Source organism: Cupressus sempervirens, chromosome 10 (assembly GCF_028749045.1).
Source record: "Cupressus sempervirens isolate cs-2001-9-10 chromosome 10, ASM2874904v1, whole genome shotgun sequence".
In the NCBI taxonomy this organism is placed as follows: domain Eukaryota; kingdom Viridiplantae; phylum Streptophyta; class Pinopsida; order Cupressales; family Cupressaceae; genus Cupressus; species Cupressus sempervirens.
The window spans coordinates 377,130,426-377,150,875 of NC_143127.1; positions in this window are offsets into that span (position 1 = coordinate 377,130,426).

Here is a 20,450-nt window from a genome sequence, read left to right on the forward strand (position 1 = left end):
TCAAGATATATCTATTGCTAAAGTTAAGCCACATTTTGCCATCTCTCTGTTAAGAGACTTCACTGCCCAAATTGGTGGTTACATATCTTCTGATTGGTCATATATGTCTTTTAGAACAAGATATGGGACCAAAGCCTCAATTAGAGCAGAGCCTCTAGCTCTCCATCATACTAAATCCTACACCCCTAATCTCATCAACATGAATTGCACTATCCTAGAAATGGATGAGAATGACATAATGAATGAGCCTACTACTTCCCTATTAGAGATACCTAATTTTCTCTTAGATGAATGGGCTAATGCATATCAATTTGATCCTATATCTTTTGCTAAATCTCTTAATCGAGTGCATACTTCATTGTATGTTTGTAAATCCTTTAAAAATGTGGACCTTATAGCCCTTATTTCTCTTAATAGGGAAGATCACCAAAAGTGGTCAGTTGTAAGCCTTAACAAGTTAACTTTATACTACAATGCTAAAGCCTGTGGGTATCATCCCCACCCTAGTTTTTCTTTCTATGTGGAAGGTTTCTAGGTTACCATATCTTGTGTCAAAGTGTTATGAATTTTTTATTGCTATAATTCTTTCATGCATGCAATTAGATTAGAATAATATATGAAGGATTAATTGGTGAAGTAAGATAAAGATTTTACAGGTTCTTCATTCACCCCTCCCCTCTTACTAACCTTTCCTACCTTATATTTCCAACACCTCCCTCCCTCCCTGCCTCTCCATCATACCCCCTCTCTCTTCATTTACCCTTCTCTCCACCACTCCCTCTCACTACCTCTCTCTCTCCCCATATATACATACATACATACATACATACATACATACATATATACATATATATATATATATATATATATATATATATATATATATATATATATATATATATGTATGTATCAAGATTACATGTTGACCTATCAAGCAACCTATTAAAAAGTATAGGTCATGTTTCAAAGGATAAAGAAAAGACCAAACAATTATGGAAAATAACATCCACAGGAAAAAAGACGTCCATATGATCTAAGATGAGATCCCTAAGCCTATGGAAAGCCTTGACACCACAAAAACGTTGCATAAGCAAATAATTGCATGTTACTCAACATGCTAGGAAATGCACATGCTCCAAAAAATACAAGAATAGCTTTTTGACAAGATCAAATGAAGTTTTGAAAATGTAGGAAAGTGCTCCATGAAAGGTCCTCAATAAGAATCCAACTACATGCAAAGAAAGAACACAAATAGTTGGTCCATTTTATGAACAACATATAGGATCAAATAACAATAAATATTTTTGGTTTATCCAAGATTGTCAAAGAACCCAAGATGCTCCTACATAAAACACCTATGGTAAATAAGACCAATTTCCATGTCCAAAAGCCCTGATATAAGCCCTGATATGTAGAGAAGTATCATAAAAATCCAACTTAGCTTGATGTATCCAAGCACTATCTCCAACTAATTTTTTCTATTGAATTGAGCTAAGTATTCCCTGTAATCTATTCCTCTAGTACTCTTATTGGATCTGGAATCCAAAAAAAAATTCGATTTCATCTATATGTTTCTTAGGATAATTAGATTCATTAGATGTCTCTTCATTAGATTCAAAATACTCATAGATGTCTAAAATGTTGAATATAGGTGAAATATCCATGTCATTAGGTAATTTAACTTCAAAATCTCTTTATCTTTAGCTTACTTCAAAGGAAAAATCAAAGACCAAAAAACTGAGAAAAATAGCATCCATGGGGACAAATATAAGTCCATGATGATCCTAGAAGAGATCAATAATGATGCAAGAGCATCCAGATGTATAAGGGCAATCCCATGTCACCCAAAAAAATGTACCTAGACATAGTTTCTATTTCATGTGTTTTCATTGCTAGATACCCATTTGGGTCAAATAAAGGTTCCAACTCTCACAATTCCACTATCAGTGTTCTCGATTAGAGTATTTAAGCACCTTGGGATATGTGTAAATGCTAGAAAAATAGGACTATGTAATTGAGCCATAATTATGGTGAATCAGAAGGTGTAAATTGGAGGGAGGATTAAAATTGTAATTTAGAACATTCCAGAAAAAGAATCAGGTCAAAAGGCTGCATAGTTTGAAAGTTATCACAGTTTTTTAGTTTTTGGAGACCTCCCAAGAATGCTGCAAAGTCAGGTTCGAGGCATTAAATGACCTCGTATAGGGCTGAAAAATGGGGGATGAACAAAGCTGGTCCATATGGCTATAGAGCACTCTAAGAGCTTTCCAAAAATGTAAACAATTCATTGATCAAAGCTATGGTTCAAAAGTTATGCCTCCCAAAAGTTCAGCTACCATTTTTGGATGCTTCTAATTTTGTATGACTTCTAAAGTGATTTCTGGAGCCTTCCATTTTGGTGGTGGATGCCAACTAGCACTTTCTAGAATGTATTCCTAATCCTTAACCCTTTGGGGTCTATTTAAGGACATTTCTAGCATTGTAAAAGGCAGTTTGGAGTGGAGTTTGAGAGAATGTACTCAGAGAAGAAATTATCTCTAGATTTATGCTATTGTAAGCCCATAGGGCATGTTTTGGAGTCTGTTTTCTTTGCACTAAGTGTACTAGCATATTTTCATAGTTAATAAAGTTTTTCCTTTCCTCTTGTGTCCATTATGTGCTTGGGTTGTGTCCCCATCAAATAAAGCTGTGGAAGGCCTTGTCATGTCACAAAAAACCATACAGAAGAAAATAATTTCATGTTACTCAATGTGCTAGGAAATGAACATGCTCTAAGGAAAGAGAAGGATAACTTTTTGATGAGATCAAATGAAGTTACACAAACATAGGAAAGTGTCCATGAAAACTCCTCGCCAAGAATACAATTGTGCATAAAGAAAGAAAATTAACAACAAGGGCCATTCTAAGAACAATACACATCAACAAATAATAGGAAATATTTTTGGTTGATGGAATATTTCCAAAGAACCCAAGATGCTCTTACATTAGACACCTGTGGTAAATATAGATTGATATCTACATCAAGAACCCCTAATATTCTAAGAAGTGCCATAAAGATCCAGCTCGGCTTGAGATATCCAAGAATAGTCTTCAACAAGTTTCTTCTATCAGTGAACTAAATATTCCTCATAATCTATTCCTCTAGTACTCTTACTAACTCTAATATCCAAAAAAAATTCAATTCATTCTATCTTCTTCTTAGGATAATTAAATTTATTATCTAGATGTCTCTTTGTCAAAATTAAAATACTCATAGATATTTAAGATGTTGAATATAGGTAAAATATCCATGTCTCTAGCTAATTTAACTTCAAAATAATTTCCACCATCATGTTCCAAATTTATTCTTCTTCAACTTACTATATGTTCCAACTAGAAATCTGTTTGATCGAAGTATACTATTATCCTATCTCAAACTTTAAAAGTTTTATTTTTTCTCTTCTTACATCCTCATTCATTTTATCCTCAAGATTAATGTGATTCAAATTTGTTTTCACTTCCCCATGTAAATTCTTTATAAAGTCCACAAATTCCTCTACTTCAGCATTGTTCCTCACTTGTATACCCAAAATCCTCAATTTTGTAGTTCCTATAGGATTCATAAAATTCACTATCTCAAAATGTGTTTTCTTGTTACTTTTGTTCAATGAATTATTATATGCAAACTCTTCTTGTTCCAAGATGAAGTACTAATGAGAATTTTTATCTCTAATAAAAGATCTCAACAAGTTACCAAAACTTATAATCACAAGTTTATTTTGTCCATTCATATGTGGATGAAATCTAGAACTCGACTTACACTTAGTGCACAACTTCTTCCAAAGTATTCTCCAAAAATAACAAGTAAACTTAGTATCTCTATATATAAAAGTAGTCTTTGGTAATCCATTCAATCTTATAATTCCTCTAAAAAATAGATATACTATGTCTAATACAAATGTTGTCTTCTTATAAGGTATGAAACTATCATTTTAGAAAATATTACAACTATCACAAAGATAAAATCATTACCTCTCTTAGTTATAGGTAATCCAAGAATAAAATCCATACTGATATCTTCCCAAGGTCTGTTAGGAATAATAGAAGGTGCATACAAACCCACATTCTAACTAGTTAGATTAGCTACTTCAAAAAAATTGTAACTCCTCATAATTTTCTAAAAATTCTTATATAACTATGGCCAAATTATTTCTCTGAAATCAACTTAACTATCTTATCAATCCCAAAAATGTTATATAAGACTACCACTATTTTTTGACTTACTGATGTTATCTCTCATATATCCTCTTGGTATACATAATTGAATTCTCTTAAACAACACATCTTATTGAATGAAATAATCAACCCACTTACCTCTCTCATTTGTTATATGACTCATACAAGACTTCTAAGGTTCTAAAAAAATAGGATTAGATTCATACTTGAGTTCTTCAAATCTACAAACCGAAGTACTTCAACCCTTTGTCAACAGACTTCTTCTTTTTCTCAATCCATTTGCTACCTTTCTTGACTATCCACTTCTATGTTTTAATAAAAAATATATATATATATACTCAACCCACTTCCTATATCTTTGGTTTGCCTTATTTTGACTTCCCAAGTATGTTCAAGTTTTATGATCAGTGTCTAATACAAATTATCTATGCATCAAGTAATGACTCCATTTCCTCTAAGATTGAATGATTGAACATAGATCTTGATCATAGACATAATATTGCATCTTAGTTTCATTCAAATTTTCACTACAGAAATCTATAGGCTTACCTTCTTGACTCAAAATAGATCTAATTGGGTTCTTGCTAGTATCACAATCAACTTTAAAAACTTTAGTAATACCAGGTAAAGAATGTACAAGATGTTCTACTACATCTTGTTTCAACATGATTCAAAACTCTTATTTTCTCCATATGTCCATCTAAATTCCCTTTTATTAAATTTTTGGTTAACATTTTGTCTCCTTATATTTTTTGTTTGTACCTTGACTCTGAACTTGCCCAATGACTTCTAGAGGACAAAGAAGTTAACAACATAATGGGTCAATGTAATAATTTATCAAGGACCCCTAAATTAAAAGTTACAACTCCCTTATGAATTCAAGATATGCAATGAGTTTTGTTTTTTGGGTTTTGGGGATATCCTCTTAACCAAAGACTAGAAAAGGCAAAAACCAAGTTGCTCAACACCTTAAACAACTTACAATAATGAAAGGGGGATTAACTCACAATATGCAATCTATTTTGACCTAAAATTAAATGAATGGAAATATGCATAACTAACTAAGATAGTAGGAGGAAAGGAAGAGATGGAATAATAGGTAATTCCCAGATTACACAGTTAGCTAATATTTTGACAATACCTAGATTGTCTATCTCTCAACTACTCCACACACTAGTTTCTATCTTCTTCATGCAACTAACTATACTAAACACATAGACCACAATGTATAATAGAGAGAACAAATAAATTCTTATGCTACAGAAAATAAGACATTCAATCCATTGAACAAAGAAAAAAAAATTATGTTCATTTACATTCATTCAATTCTCAGCATTATCACATCCATTCCATACACTAAACTGAAAGTTAATGAACATCAAAACTTAACATGGACATAGAATCACACACAATAGTCCCATCTATAGGGGTTTTCCCAAAGTAAATTTTGTCAATCTTATTAACATCTTTAAAAGTTACATTTATAGGCCTTCTCAAAATGGTTGGGTACATTGGATGATTGCTCTACAAAGCATCTCTAAATAAAATCAACTAAAAATAGGACAAGCTTGAATCATTGTCCATTATAGAGACTTAAAAAATGCCATAAATGGCTACAAAAGGAAAGAGAAGGGGAAGAATGATAGATGTCTAGAAAAGCATTAGAACATCATGTCTTCTTAGAAGTAACTAATTTATCTCTACAAGCTTTCATTACTTTAGTTACTTTGTCTAGCTCTTCAACATCTGGAATGATGATATTATTGGCTCGAACCATCTAGTAATCATGTATTTCCTTTAGTTCATTAAATTGGCAACTCTGAATTGGAATTTCTATATTTCACTCATTATGATTGCATCTAGTGTTGAGAGTTCATGCATCTTGGACACTTGGAAGTTGAGTGGGTCAATGGCTTCATTGACAAATGCCAAGAACTTTGATTTCATTTTCTCATTATCCATGAGTTTTCCATTAGTGGACACAAAGGACTCTATGTGATCCATGTGGATCCAAAGATCTTGAAAAATTTGTAGTCTTAGAATCTCACTGAATCAACATCAGTGACTAGCACTTGTTGACGTAATCCTGATAGAATTTGAATCACATCAAAAGTAGATCATGGTGAAAAGCTATGCTTGGTCAAAGTTTAGGTCAAACTGGCCAACTAGAGGTTGACATAATAAAAAAGGTAAAATTTGATCATCTCAAAAGTGGTCAACAATGGGCTTCAAATTAAAGAGCTTGTCAAAAGCTTTCCAATGGCATTTGCTTTGTCAAAAATGGAGTTTGTATGCCAAAGTTATAGTGAAATGAAGTTCTCCAGTGAAATGAAGTTCTCCAATGTAAAGAATGAGCAAGTGGCTATTGATGGTGTCAAAATGACATAAATGGTGATGTGGCATACATTTGATCTCATTATGTGTTGACACGTGTGCCCTCATGGTCCAAAGGCTTGGTGACACGCATCACCTTAGAAGGAAAAGCATTCATTTGTTTGTTTAAAAAAAATCTAATTATGAGTTTTAACTCATAACCTCTCACCTCCTTTCTCCTTACCACTAAGCCACGCAAGATTCTTGGGATTATATTTGCAATGACATTAAAAAAGGTGGTGGGGAGGTTTGATCTCCCAACCACCCATATCCTAAATTCACTCCTTGCCAATGCACCATTTTCTAATTTAGAAATTTGTTGGCAGTATGTTAGCTTTAAATAATGTTTAGCTACTAGTTTTACTAAAAAGAAAGGTTATGGTTATAACTAACTCCAAATATGACACATAAAACAAGATTACTAAAAAAAAATATTATTTGTTATGCCCAAATTTAAATAAGGGAAAAGGGGTTATTTTGTTATGATGAAATGGGGAAAATTGTAATTTGGTTTTAGACCAAATAAAGAAAACATTTTGTATAAAAGGGGGTGTTATTGTCTTTGGAAAATAATTAGTCTTGGGAAAAAAATAGTCCTTGGGAAAAAAAAAAAACTTCAAACAAAGAGATATTGTGAGAGATTTTTTTTTAATTCTTAGGAGAGATTTTAAAAGGTGTTATTCTACACCAAAAATTGTAAAAGGAGAAAGAGATTGTGAATGCTCAAAGCTTGGATTCTGTAACAAAGTGTTTTTCTTGGAATAATTAATAGAGCAGTCCCCTGATTGAGAAGAGAACCTAAAGACGTAGTCCTACCTAGATGAAATCTGTATCAAATTATTTATCTCTTTATTCTCTTTCTTATTCTCTAAATTATTTAAGTTCTTATTGTTATTAAACACGTACTTGATTAATTGTGTTTAAAGCATAAATTTTATTGTAAATAAAATGGTTTAAAGTGCATACCTCACAATTACTACCTAGATCAAGGATTAAATCTACATTTTGGATTAAGATATAAAACTTGTAAATCCTAGTTTACAAATTAAGTTTGGTATCGGAGCCTATTTTGCAAAAAATTGTAGGTGGTGAATATTAACTAGGTTGAAGTTGAAACAAGGAGAAGGTGAACTTGTAGAGTTCAACCCATAGATTGGAAAAAGAAGATTTTTTTCATGAGTGATGGAATCTAAAAAAAAATATTTCCAAGTTTGATGCGGAAGCCTTCTAGAGAGCTTTTGTGGAGTTGAAAGCTTTGGTGGACATTCTTCTTGAAGAGAGGCATGGATGATAGTTGAGAAAGGTGGACAAGGCCACAAAGAAAGAAGAAGTTAAATAATAGTCAAAAAATGACAAAGGTAAAGGAGTAGGAGGTGGTAGTGACCCTCCTGAACTTCCATCCCTATCTTTTTCATCATCATCTTCTTCTCTATCTACTTCTTCTAAAAAGAAATGACATGTGAAAGTTAATGCACCTTGTTAAAGATTGATGTAAAGTTTGATTTTCCTATATATAATGTTGAATTAGATGCATAGAAGTTAGATAACTGGCTTAAGTAGATTGAGGTGTACTACAACATTAAATTTTTGTTGGATGATTCTTCCAAAATCTAGCTAGCTACTCTCAGAATGGGAGGCACTACATTAGTTTGGTGGGAGACAAAGATCTTGGATGATCTTGCTACGCATGGAAAAATCATTTCATCTTGGTATGAATTTGCTTTTTCTTTGAAGAAACACTTTTATCCTTTGGGTTATATGCAACATGCCATTATGGACTGACAAAGTCTGAAATAAGGTAAAGGATAGTCTATGCAAGAGTATACATAGGTGTTTAGGAAGAAGGATCTTACTCTTGGAATTTCTCTTTACACACAAGATACTTTATTAAAGTATATAGGTGGAATGCATTCTTATTTGAGACATACAATATTGCTATTTAGTCCTTCTAACTTTGATGAAGTGTGTGTTCAAGAAACCTATATTGAGACAGGTGGAGAAAACATAAGTTTTAGTTCAAAGAAGGAATTTATTCCTCTTGAAGGACACAAGAAAGGAAAGAAACAAGCCATAGTGAAGAAAGAGGAAGGTGAAAATCCTACTCATCCACATTGTTAGAAGAAAGGTATGCAGATGCGAAGTGTTGGAAATTATATCCAGAGTTGAAACCAAAGTGGTTTAAGAAGGATCAAAAAGGAGAGAAAAAGATTACAGGTGTTGTTCAAGATTTTGGATTGGATTCTGATGATGAAACCATGATATCATTTGTGGGATTGAAAGGTAAAGCTTTTGTTAATTCTACCACTATTGGTTCATGTTCTACTTGCAAAAGTCATGATGTTTTTGAAGATACTAAAAGGTGTGAACTTTTTCATATTATAAGAGTGATTTCTAAGAACACTAAAATTGACACATTGATAGAGGGTGGATCCCAAGTTAATTTTATTTCAGAGGAAGTTGTTAAACAATTGGCATTGGAAACTACACTGCATAAGAGACCTTATTCATTAGGTTGGGTGTTGATAACAGATTGTGGATTACTAAGAACTGTATGTTAAGATTTTTAATTACATCCAAGTACATAGATGAGGCTTATTTTTATGCGGTTCCACTTGACATCTATGGGATTGTGTTGGGTAGCCCATACTTATATGATAGGAAAGCTATCTTCTGTAGGGAGCATAATAGGTATCATTTGTTTAAAGATGGGATTGAATACATTGTAAAGGCTCATCATATGAAGAATGAAGGATCAATTGTAAATACATGGCATTTGAAAATGACTATAATTTTAAGAAGTAGATTGACTCTCATTTCTACCACAACAAGTGAGGATTAGGTGCAAGTAGAATCTAGTCTTCAACTAGTGATGGTGAAAGAGAGTTTGGATGATTCATTTTCTAATGGTGTTTCTATGCAAGGGATCCAGAGAGTTGATATTTTTCCTTTTTCATAAATTATTTCAATTTTGTTTCTTCTTTTTCTACTAGTTGATACTATGTGGGTGATGGATACAACAATGAATTTTGGTGGTTGCAAGGTTTAGTGTGTCAGCAATGCTATCTCATTTTTTATTGTGTTTATGATGAGTCAGATATTTAGGATTCCAATAGGTTTTACAAGTGATACTTGAAAAGTAAGGAAAAAATGCCCTCACTTAAATCATTCTATGTAAAAATAGACTTTTGGAGGTCTAAAAGCTTCTTAGTGAGGAGGAATGATCTAGGTGGATCCAAAGAACTTGAAAATTTTATAGTCTTAGAATCTCATAGAATCAACATTAGTGACTAGCCATTGCTAACACGATGCTAATGCAATTTGAATCGTGTCAAAAGTAGATCATGGTGAAAAGTTATGCTTGGTCAAAGTTTAGGTCAAATTGACAAACTCAAGGGTTGACATAATAAAAAAGGTGAAATTTAATCATCTCAAAATTGGTCAAAAATGGGTTTCGAATTAAAGAGCTTATCAAAATCTTTCCAACGACATTTGTTTCACCAAAAATAAAAAATGGAGTTCTCCAATGTAAAGAATGAGCAAGTGGCTACTAATGTCATTAGCATGACATAAATGGTGATGTAGCATACATTTGATCTCACTAGGTTTTGAAATGTGTACCCTCATGGTCCAAAAGCTTGATGACACACATCACCTTAGAAGGAAAAAGATTCATTTTTTTGTTTTTTTTAAAAAAAAAATCTAATTATGAGTTTTAACTCATAAATTCTCACCTCCTTTCTCTTTACCACTAAGCCATGTGAGATCCTTGGGATTATATTTCGGTAATATTTCATTTTTTCCCAAAAATTACATAGAAATGACATTAAAAATGATAGTGGGGAGGTTTTATCTCCCAACCACCCATATCCCAAATTCACTCCCTACTAATGCACCATTTTCTAATTTTGACATTAGTTGGCAGTATGTTAGTTTTAAACAATCTTTAGCTATCAGTTTTATTAAAAGGAAAGGTTATGGTTAAAACTAACTCCAAATATGACAAATAAAACAAGATTACTAAAAAAAATTTAATATTTTTTAATGCCCAAAGTTAAATAAGGGAAAAAGGGGTTATTTTGTTATAGTGAAATGGGGAAAATTGTTATTTGGTTTTAGACCAAATAAAGAAAACATTTTGTATAAAAGGGGTGTTATTGTCTTTGGAAAACAATTAGTCTTGGGCAAAAAAAAAGTCATTGGGAAAAGAAAAAAATCTTGGAAGAGAGAGCTATTATGAGAGATTTTTTTAAAAATTCTTAGGAGAGATTTTACAAGGTGTTATTCTACACAAAAAATTGTAAAAGGAGAAAGAGATTGCAAATGCTCGAAGCTTGGATTCTACAACAAAGTGTTTTTCTTGGCAAAATTAATAGAGTGGTCCCCCAATTCAAAAGTAGACCTAGAGACATAGTCCTACCCGGATGAACTCCATATCAAATTTTTTGTGTCTCTTTATTCTATTTCTCATACTCTCAATTCTTTAATTTTTTATTGTTATTAAACACATAGTTGATTAATTATGTTTAAAGCATAAGTTTTCTTGTAAATTCAATAGCTTAAAGTACATGCCATGCAATTACTTCCTAAGTTAGGGATTAAATCTATATTTTGGATTAAGTTATAAAACTTGTAAGTCCTAGTTTATAGATCACTATGTACAAGATCTTCAAATATTGAAATAATTTTTCAATGACCTTTTGCACTAGGTCGTGCACATCCTTGAGCTCATTTGTAGATCTCATGGAGCTTTCTATAACAAACTCCAAGGATTATTTCCTATCTTAAGGATCCCATGAGAAATGGCCACATTTTTCTTCATGTCTATTACTTCTTGTGGAAGGGCCAATTGCTTTGTCAACTAGTCTAGTGCCTTCTATATGGTTGTCTAATGATTTGAAGTTGCTTCTTTGAGCTTGTGAGAATTCAACACTAGGCTTCCTAGGTTTTCAACTAGTGGGGGACCTTGAGCCTTCATTTGATCTATCTACACTTGCCCAACCTACCTAAATTCTCTTTCTTGTTATAGCTTTAGAAGTAAGTTCTTTTTCTCCTTTTCATTTAGGTCAAATTGACTTGAAGAAGTGCTCTCGAGTGTAGACCTTATGTATTTCACTAATTCTCTATTCAAGGCATTCAATATTTCCTTGTCTTCTTTAAGCTCTTCTAGCTTATCCTTAATTTTCTCATTGGTAGACTTCCACATGTTCACCATGGAGTCATGTAATGGAATGCCAAGATCTATGGCTTTGATCTATAAATCATCCTTTGAGAGCTCATGAAATCTACCTTTGTTCTGTGGCTCAATAATTTCAACTAACATATGGCTAGTCTTTGAATCTATAGCCATTGAAACTATTTTCTTCTATTTCTTCATCTTCTTGGATTTATAAGAGGAGTTGATTTATGTGATCAAGTCCTTCATTGGGACTTCTTCCTCATATCTCCTCTTCTTCTTATCAATGGTCTCTTTGATCCATGACTCTATAGAGAGCACATTGATAGTGGACTACAATGCAGTAGGATCAAATAGCTTCCTTGACATCAATGGAGTTGGCTTTCTTTTAGAAGAAACAAAGAAGATTATGACCTTAGATACCAAAAGGGCTAAGGTATCCCCTTACTCAAATGCCTCCTATTCCTATCCATCCATGGGTTTGGTGTTTCCATCCAAATTGATGACTTGGATAGTGAAAGATGGCTTGCCCACTAATTTTTCATGTTATTTCCCCTTATCCTTGTCATGCTACTTCTCCCCAGCCTTCCTTATGTTTAGAAGAGAGCCAAGTCAAAAATTAGGAGTGAGTGACACATTCTTTTCAGGAGACTAGTCTCCATCTTGGCCAATGGACTGTAATAGCCATAAAAATATTTCTATAGTAGCTATTGTGGTTGTTATTGTAGTTGACTTGGTGGCTCTAGCTAATACTCCACTTGTAGAACTAGTACTCTTGGCCCTCTTCTTCCTCGCTCGAGTCTATTTCACCCATTTATTTATTCTCTTGATTATCCCTTGCATAAGAACCTCCATATTGTTAATGAATGGATCTACAGGTGGGGTAGACAAATTTGGGTTGCTTTTGGTCTTCACATAGGATGTGGATTGCATGTACACTCCATCATCTACAAGGTCAGACACATCAACATAATTGTTATACAATTTAATCTTGTTAATTATTAACTAGAACTTAAACCTCCCTTGAGTTTGGTACTCATTGAGACACTTAGACTAGAAGTCTTTAATATATGGACCATGTGTGTAGGAATATCCCAACTTCAAGTGATCCCTTACAAAGTTAACTAGATCATATTGAGCCCTGAGTACTTCATAGTCTAACAACTTAATCTTTCTCTCAAAGATCTTTACCAAATTCTAAGCATCTAATTTGGAGGCACATCAATATGAGCCAACCATTATAGGGAAGGGAATCTTGGGTATCTTCTTCACATTAGAACACAGGGTGTTCACTTCAAGGATCTATCAACACAATTCGACTAGAACCACCTTTTCTTCTATATATTTGGGCAACCTCTTAGGAAATCTATTGTAAGATCCTATTCGCAAATAGGAGAAACTCAGAAATGGGATGAATAAGCACCCAAATTGGCTTATGGCTAAAATTGCCTCTAGTGAGAATCTCCTTTTAGGGCATCCTTGCAATTCTCAACATAGCCTCATTGTGAAACAATCATTGATAGCTATGTACTCCTCATATCTTCTTTGCATCTATAGATACAAGTAGAATTCATGTACTTTGGTGCACTCATCATAGTTTAGGATGCTAGGGTGCCCAAGCCACATGTGGTGACTATCCAATGCATAGATCAACTATGAGGACATGTAAAACTACTTGAATCATTTGGCCAAATTTGACCATGAGGCAAGCTACATCACAAATGATCTATGCCTAGTCAATCTACATATCCTCAAGATATATTTCTTGTACTAGGAAGAAATGGTGCTTGATGAACTCAAAAATCTCCTCTTTTCCTTTGAGTCTAAGGAGAAGTGTGAGGATATCCATGAACTCTCTTTTCAGATTGGTGTCAAAAATAGTCTTCAACATTTTTCTCTTCTTTGAGCAAGTAGTCTGGAACTAGGTCCTCTACATGTCTTCTCATCCAAGGGTCTTCTTTTAGTTGAACATGGACATGAAAGAGCCAAAATCAACATCACAATATTGCTTCTTCGTGAGAATGCCAAATGCAGACTACATCAATGCCTTACTGATTGAGATGAGAATAGATTGATTGGAAAACATAATCTACTTTGTTTCTAGGTTGTATCTCTCTATGCATTCCTTCACTAACTTAGTTGCACCAACTGCCATAGGAAAACCAACTACTTCTACTAGTCCACTCTCTTTAAGTTTTTGAGTAATTGGATGAATGAGTTGAGAATTAAGTATTCTATGAAGATCACCCAAATTGTAGAATTTGAAAATATGTGTCTGTAAGTTCTTTTAACTCACTCTCCAAGCCAATTAACTTATCATAACTAGCAACTATGATTTCCATTCGCTATGATTGCACAAGATGTAGTTTTCGATAAATAGTCATTTACATATACTTGAAGAAACCAATTGCATGCAAGTGAGATGAATTAGCTTTAAGAATTATAACATTGGAGCCACACAAACAAAAATTAAGTTTAGCCAATGATTATAATAGTAGGATTTGCATTTAACTATATTAATAACAACTATTTAAACTTTTTGTTGATTTGCATGTAAAATACCAAATTCTTGAAAGCTTTATTATATTACTTAAAGTAAAGTAATATGACTAAGAATCACTTAACATCACAAATGCTTAACTTTACGAGAAGTACCTTACTTTGCTTCAAAATCTAGAATGTAGGTATACTTAATAATATTAACATATGCAAGACAGAGAGAAACCACACTTATCTTTTATGCAAACCCATTCTCCTTATATTTGGTATTGCAACATAGGAAGTAATCCTAATATGGCTTGTGTACCTAATCCTTTCACTTTCTTTCTAAAGCCTTTAACATTGTAGTTCCTTTATATTAGGGTTGCACTTCCATCACCATGTTCCTTCATAGTACTTGATCTTATCTCAAAAAATTTGAATGAGATTCATTCTAGCTTCAATCCATAGCTCATTGGGTCTTTCCAACATGGCATACTCATAGTCTCAATGTGTTAATCACTATCATGGCTTCATCCTTCAGATTCACACTCAATGTAGTTCGCTCAAGGGGAAAATTAGCTTGAAAGCTCAGAATCTGTGGGACATGGAATGTTAGGGAAAGATAGGAGATTATGAAATTTGAATAACTTAGTTCTCATTAGGAGGATGTCAGAACACATCCCAACTAGGCCTAGATCACTTAGGCCCTGTGCATTTTGAGAAAATAAGAAACCCACTTAGATTGTGGGTAAAGGTAATGCAAAGGGGAACCGACAAAAAAGAAAGTAAAGTACTTTAGGAAAGATGATAAGTAAGTGACCTAAATCACACTTAGACATCACACTTGGACACACACTCACTTTCATACCAATGACTTCAAGCTCTAGAGGGATAAGACTAAAACTTGGCAACACAAATCTCAAATTCTCTTTGTCATAGCATTACATATGGAACTAAAATTTCTTATAAGTTCCTATAGACACATGCCAAACCATGAAATGATCTAACTTGTCCAACATTCTCAGGTGTAGGCCAATCAAGTATATCATTTACCTTTTGAAGATCCATCAATAGATATCACAAAACTAAGGTATACAATCTCCTCTTTCATAAAATAACATTTCTTCAAGTTTAACAATAACTTTGCCACTTTTAGCCTCTACAATAATTTTCTAATATGCATTAGGTGTTCCTCTTTAGTATCACTATATATTAGTATGTCATCAAGATATACAATAAAAAATTTATGTAAGAATTTTTTCAGAACCTCATTCATCAATCTCATGAAAGAAATAGGTGTATTAGTTAAACCAAAATGCATTACCAATTACTCATACAAACCTTAATCAATCTTAAAAGAAGTCTTCTACTCATCCCCTTCTCTAATACTAATCTTATGATAGTCACCTTTCAAATCAATTTTGGTAAAATACTTTTCTCCAATCAAATAATACATAATGTCATTCATCTTAAGACAAGGAGATATATACTACATTGTTATTCTATCTATAGCCCTAGAATTAGTTCACATTCTCCATTCTTTTTTTGGTGCCAATACAATATTTTAGAGTAATAAAATATTTTATTATTAATTAAATAATTTTGATTTAATTATTAAGTCATGTAATGCCCCGCCAAGGGATCCAAAGAATTAATCTAAAATATCACTAAGTTTGCCAAACAATTTTTTTTTTTTTAACAAGAAATATAAACCATTCACAACACTTGTGGAAGCAATAGAAACAATTCAAAAGAAAGTAAACATAACATAACATAACAAGTTACATTCTTTAAAGATCCCTCAACGTTGTATCACATCTAAATTAACTATCCATCTAACATCACATCCTTAGCAATGTTACATCCAATGTTCTTAAACAATATTACAAGTGTCCTTTTTGTACTGAGATTTTAGTTTAGCTCAATCATCCACTATACAAGTTACAAGGTATGAAAAATCTTAAAAGAATATACATCCATGTAAATAAAGTACATCATCATACAATACTAAATCATGATGCAATATCATAGTGAAACCATAAACCATACATGATACATCATCGCACAAGATATAAACATCCATCACAAAATATAACCATATATCACAAACATAAATAACTAAGTGCATGGTTCCTCCCAACCGTAAATAGCATCATTAGACCATCGTGGATCCTAGCCATCCCTCCGTGCATAACATTCCAAAGCACTAAAGAGATCATCGGTATTAACATAGTAGGAATGTCACTCCTAAAACATCCTACTAATATGCAAAATAAAGCATAAGATATCATCATCTAACATATGCAAATCATCAATGTAAGAAACATACCAGTAAATACATCCATCTTAAGGCATATCATCAATCATGATGATCCAAGAACATAATGAAGATAAATACCAATCAAGAATACTCCAGCCACAGTGTCTCGGATAGATCTCAAATGATAAGAGTGATAAAACACTACCACCTGACCACGTGGAACCCAAGTGGTCCACTCCCACCATGCTAAGGAGATAATATCAAGTTCCAAACAGGATATCAATTCACAAAGCACAAATCTCTATAAGTCCAGGAATCCTAAAAGTATACTACTCAAAGGCTCCAACACACACAAAATTGACATCTAAATCCCAGAGGCACAACAATGACATGTAGGAAACCTACTATGCAAGCAGGAAAGTGTCATTGTAATTATCACGTACAAGTTACCTTGGCAATTACCTAAACTCCACGGGTCCATACTGATCTCATGCAACCACTAGTATCCTCTCATACTGACGAGGCATACTATGGAATGCACGGTCGCAACCATGCATTCTCACTACTCCCATCTTAGCCTATACAAGCACTCAAGACATGGGCGAGAACCAAAACAATTATCTTTTTAGGTTCATTTAATCCCCATTTAGTGTGTAAATGTTATCACTTATTAACCAAACTTACAATGAGTTACCCTGACAGCCACTTAGGGCCCCGACCCCCATTGCAAGCCACTTTCCGACACTACAACTAGATTACCTACCCTAAGCTCATGGAATCATAAATCACCACAGTCTTGTACAAGCAACTGGAAAGAAAATCCAAAAGATAATCCATAAAAAAGAATCATCAAATATCCATGATAAAAGCATCAAATATCCAACATAAGAATCATCAAATCTCCAACATAAGAATCATCAAATGTCCATGAGCATCTGAAAAACATCCATAGAAAATCATGACCACAACAGTTCTCTATTGGCAACTGAAGGCATCACTGATAATCATAATTATCCATTGGTTCTCAATAACCAAAATATGTCTCAAAATAAATCACCATATCCATTAGTTCTCAACAAGCAACCAAGAATATCTCAAAATCATACTGATCAAAGACTCCAAAAATGGTTGAGTCAAAACATGTCACAAAATGACATCATCAAGAAATAAATCCACATTTCAGTCCCATCATGGCGGCTACAAAGTAATCCAAGGATAACTGATTGATGACTCAAAAATGATTAGCTTAAGTATCTCATACACATACATCTCAGCTTCACACATGAAGACTGATGAACAAATACAAATAGTAAATACAAACATTTCATAGAGTATATGATCACATAACCATGGTTGGGCTTATAAAGATCGAGACCAAATAAGATCAACATGCCAACACATTTCATAACCCCCGAGCCTCTGGTAACAACCTAGGACTAGTCAACACTAGTCAACCCAAAACCCAAAATAAGAAGCATATAGAATACACGATGCAAACACATATTTTGGTTTACTAAATTCACATAGTTGAATAATGTGTGAAGTTTTAGTTTCCATTTTCAAGTGTAGGGGTTTCAGTTTCCTATTTTGCAAGTATATTTTCAAGTGTCTAAGTTTCATCATTTGACCTACAAGTCAACCCATTTGTTCCCCGATAGCATTATCCTTCCATTATTAAGAATTACATTCTAAGAATAACTTAAGGATAAATATTCACTAAAATGATCATCATTGACCTTTAATTAAATTGTCCTCTATATTTAACCATGATCCATATTCTAATTAATTAACTCTTCTTTAATGTTACTTCAACTTTTCAACATAATCAAAGATCACTATTCATTTATAAAAGAACCAATTATCAATCTTCAATTAAGAAGATTATAACTTAATTAAAATGATCAACTTGATCAATCAATTAACATAGGTACACCATCCATGACCTATTAACATTCTATTAGTCTTCAATTAGAAACATAATTAAGTATTACTAAAGCTTGAGTCTTTTAAATTAATCGTTATCATCATTGATAACCATATAATATCTAAAGTCATAATTCAAGTCATAAGACTTAACAAATTCAATATAGATAATCTTCAATCTCGTTAAAAGAATTATATCAAATAAATCTCTATTACATAACTTAATTAATAATTAAATCCAATTAACTCTAGTTAATTGATTTAGTTAATAACTTCACAACCAAACCATCAACCCAATGGATATTAGTTGACTAATAACTAAAAGTCAACCATACACAAATATTCATGTTCTTAGTTCAATAATAATAACTGGTTAATATTTAATAATAGATCACATTCATCATGATAATCATTTCAAGTTAAAACTCTATCGCATATAATCATATTGTCAACTCAATGAACATTAATTGATTAAAATCAATTATAATCCAAATCCAAAAACTAATATCTTTTACAAAACATTAATCATTAAATAATCTTCACTAGATTAACTCTAATCGGGTTAGTTGATAATTAATTAAACCATTTGTTCTATTATTTATTAATAGTTTGTTAGATCCAACCAACATTAATAAATAATAAACTCATCCAAACTATAGATAATCGATCTTAAAGAAACATTGCAAAACGTCATTAGTTAATATTTAACTAGCTCTTAACACCATTAAGGTATATCAATAATTTAATTAATAATGCATAACGTATGCAAATCGTAGTAATGTTATTATAATGTAACAATGACTCCTTGCCAATTAGATCTTAATCCCACATCATTAAATTCCCTTATTTTAAATAATCCTCATTAAAAAAATATATAATATAAATTTTCGTCTCTTAATTATTTAATATATATTAAATTATATTTAGTATACATTAAATAATTTTAAAGTCATCCATTAGACTTAATTTTCTAATCTCTCAATATTTGATATCTCTTTCCAATTAACCTATCATCAATAATCGTTACAATTAAAGTTAACTTAATTCTTTCATTTAAAAAAAATTCTTATTAACCTTAATTAGGGTAAATGCTAATTAAGTAATTTGGTTAATTTAAAACCATATTATTTATTCTAAAATTTATTTAGTTTGAATACATATATATAATATAATATAATACTTAACAATTATTACAAATATTATTATCATTCTAATACAATAACATATAATACTAAAAAATATAATTAACATACGAAATCAAATCCAATTCATATCATATTAAAAGAAACAAGTGTATGCGTCACTGTCATACGTACTGAGCCATGCAGTTGGCTGTGGCCACAGTCGGCCCTGCGATCGCAGTCGCAGGTACGACTGCGCCAAAGACCAGCACCAGCGTGAGTAATAAAAGGGTGGGGTGGGAAGTACCCTCGCCCTCCCATAAATTTTTATTAAAACATTTTGCTAATATGCGATTCGGTTCATACAATAACATTTTTCGACTGCGATTCGGATTTAACAAAGACGTTTTTAAATATATGACAATGTTATAACATTAAATAAATATATATATGTGTGTGTGTGTGTGTGTGTGTATATATACAGATTCATGTATTTACAAAGAGGACATCTAGTCCAACAAGGGCATCTCAATTCTATCAGTTAAGAATCTTCTTTATAAAATAACTGTTCTCTAAATATGTCCATTAATCCATCTAATAGATCTAACTCTAAATTTCAATCTAGAATTTCCATTTCAAGCGTCTTTCCATTTTCAAATTCAAAACCTTGTCAATCTAAATTTACAACTTTAATTTTGAACCCAAACCCGATTCAGATCTAATTTTTCTTTAATTTGGATCTAGGGTTTTTCTATTATTTTCTTCTCAACCAATAAAATATCTAAATTCCAATTTAATTGTAGATTCAATCACAAAGAGTATTCAGACACATATAACAGACATGATGAAGACAGGAAGAGAAATAGTGCAAAGAGAATATGCGAAATCACGAGTGCACCTGGAC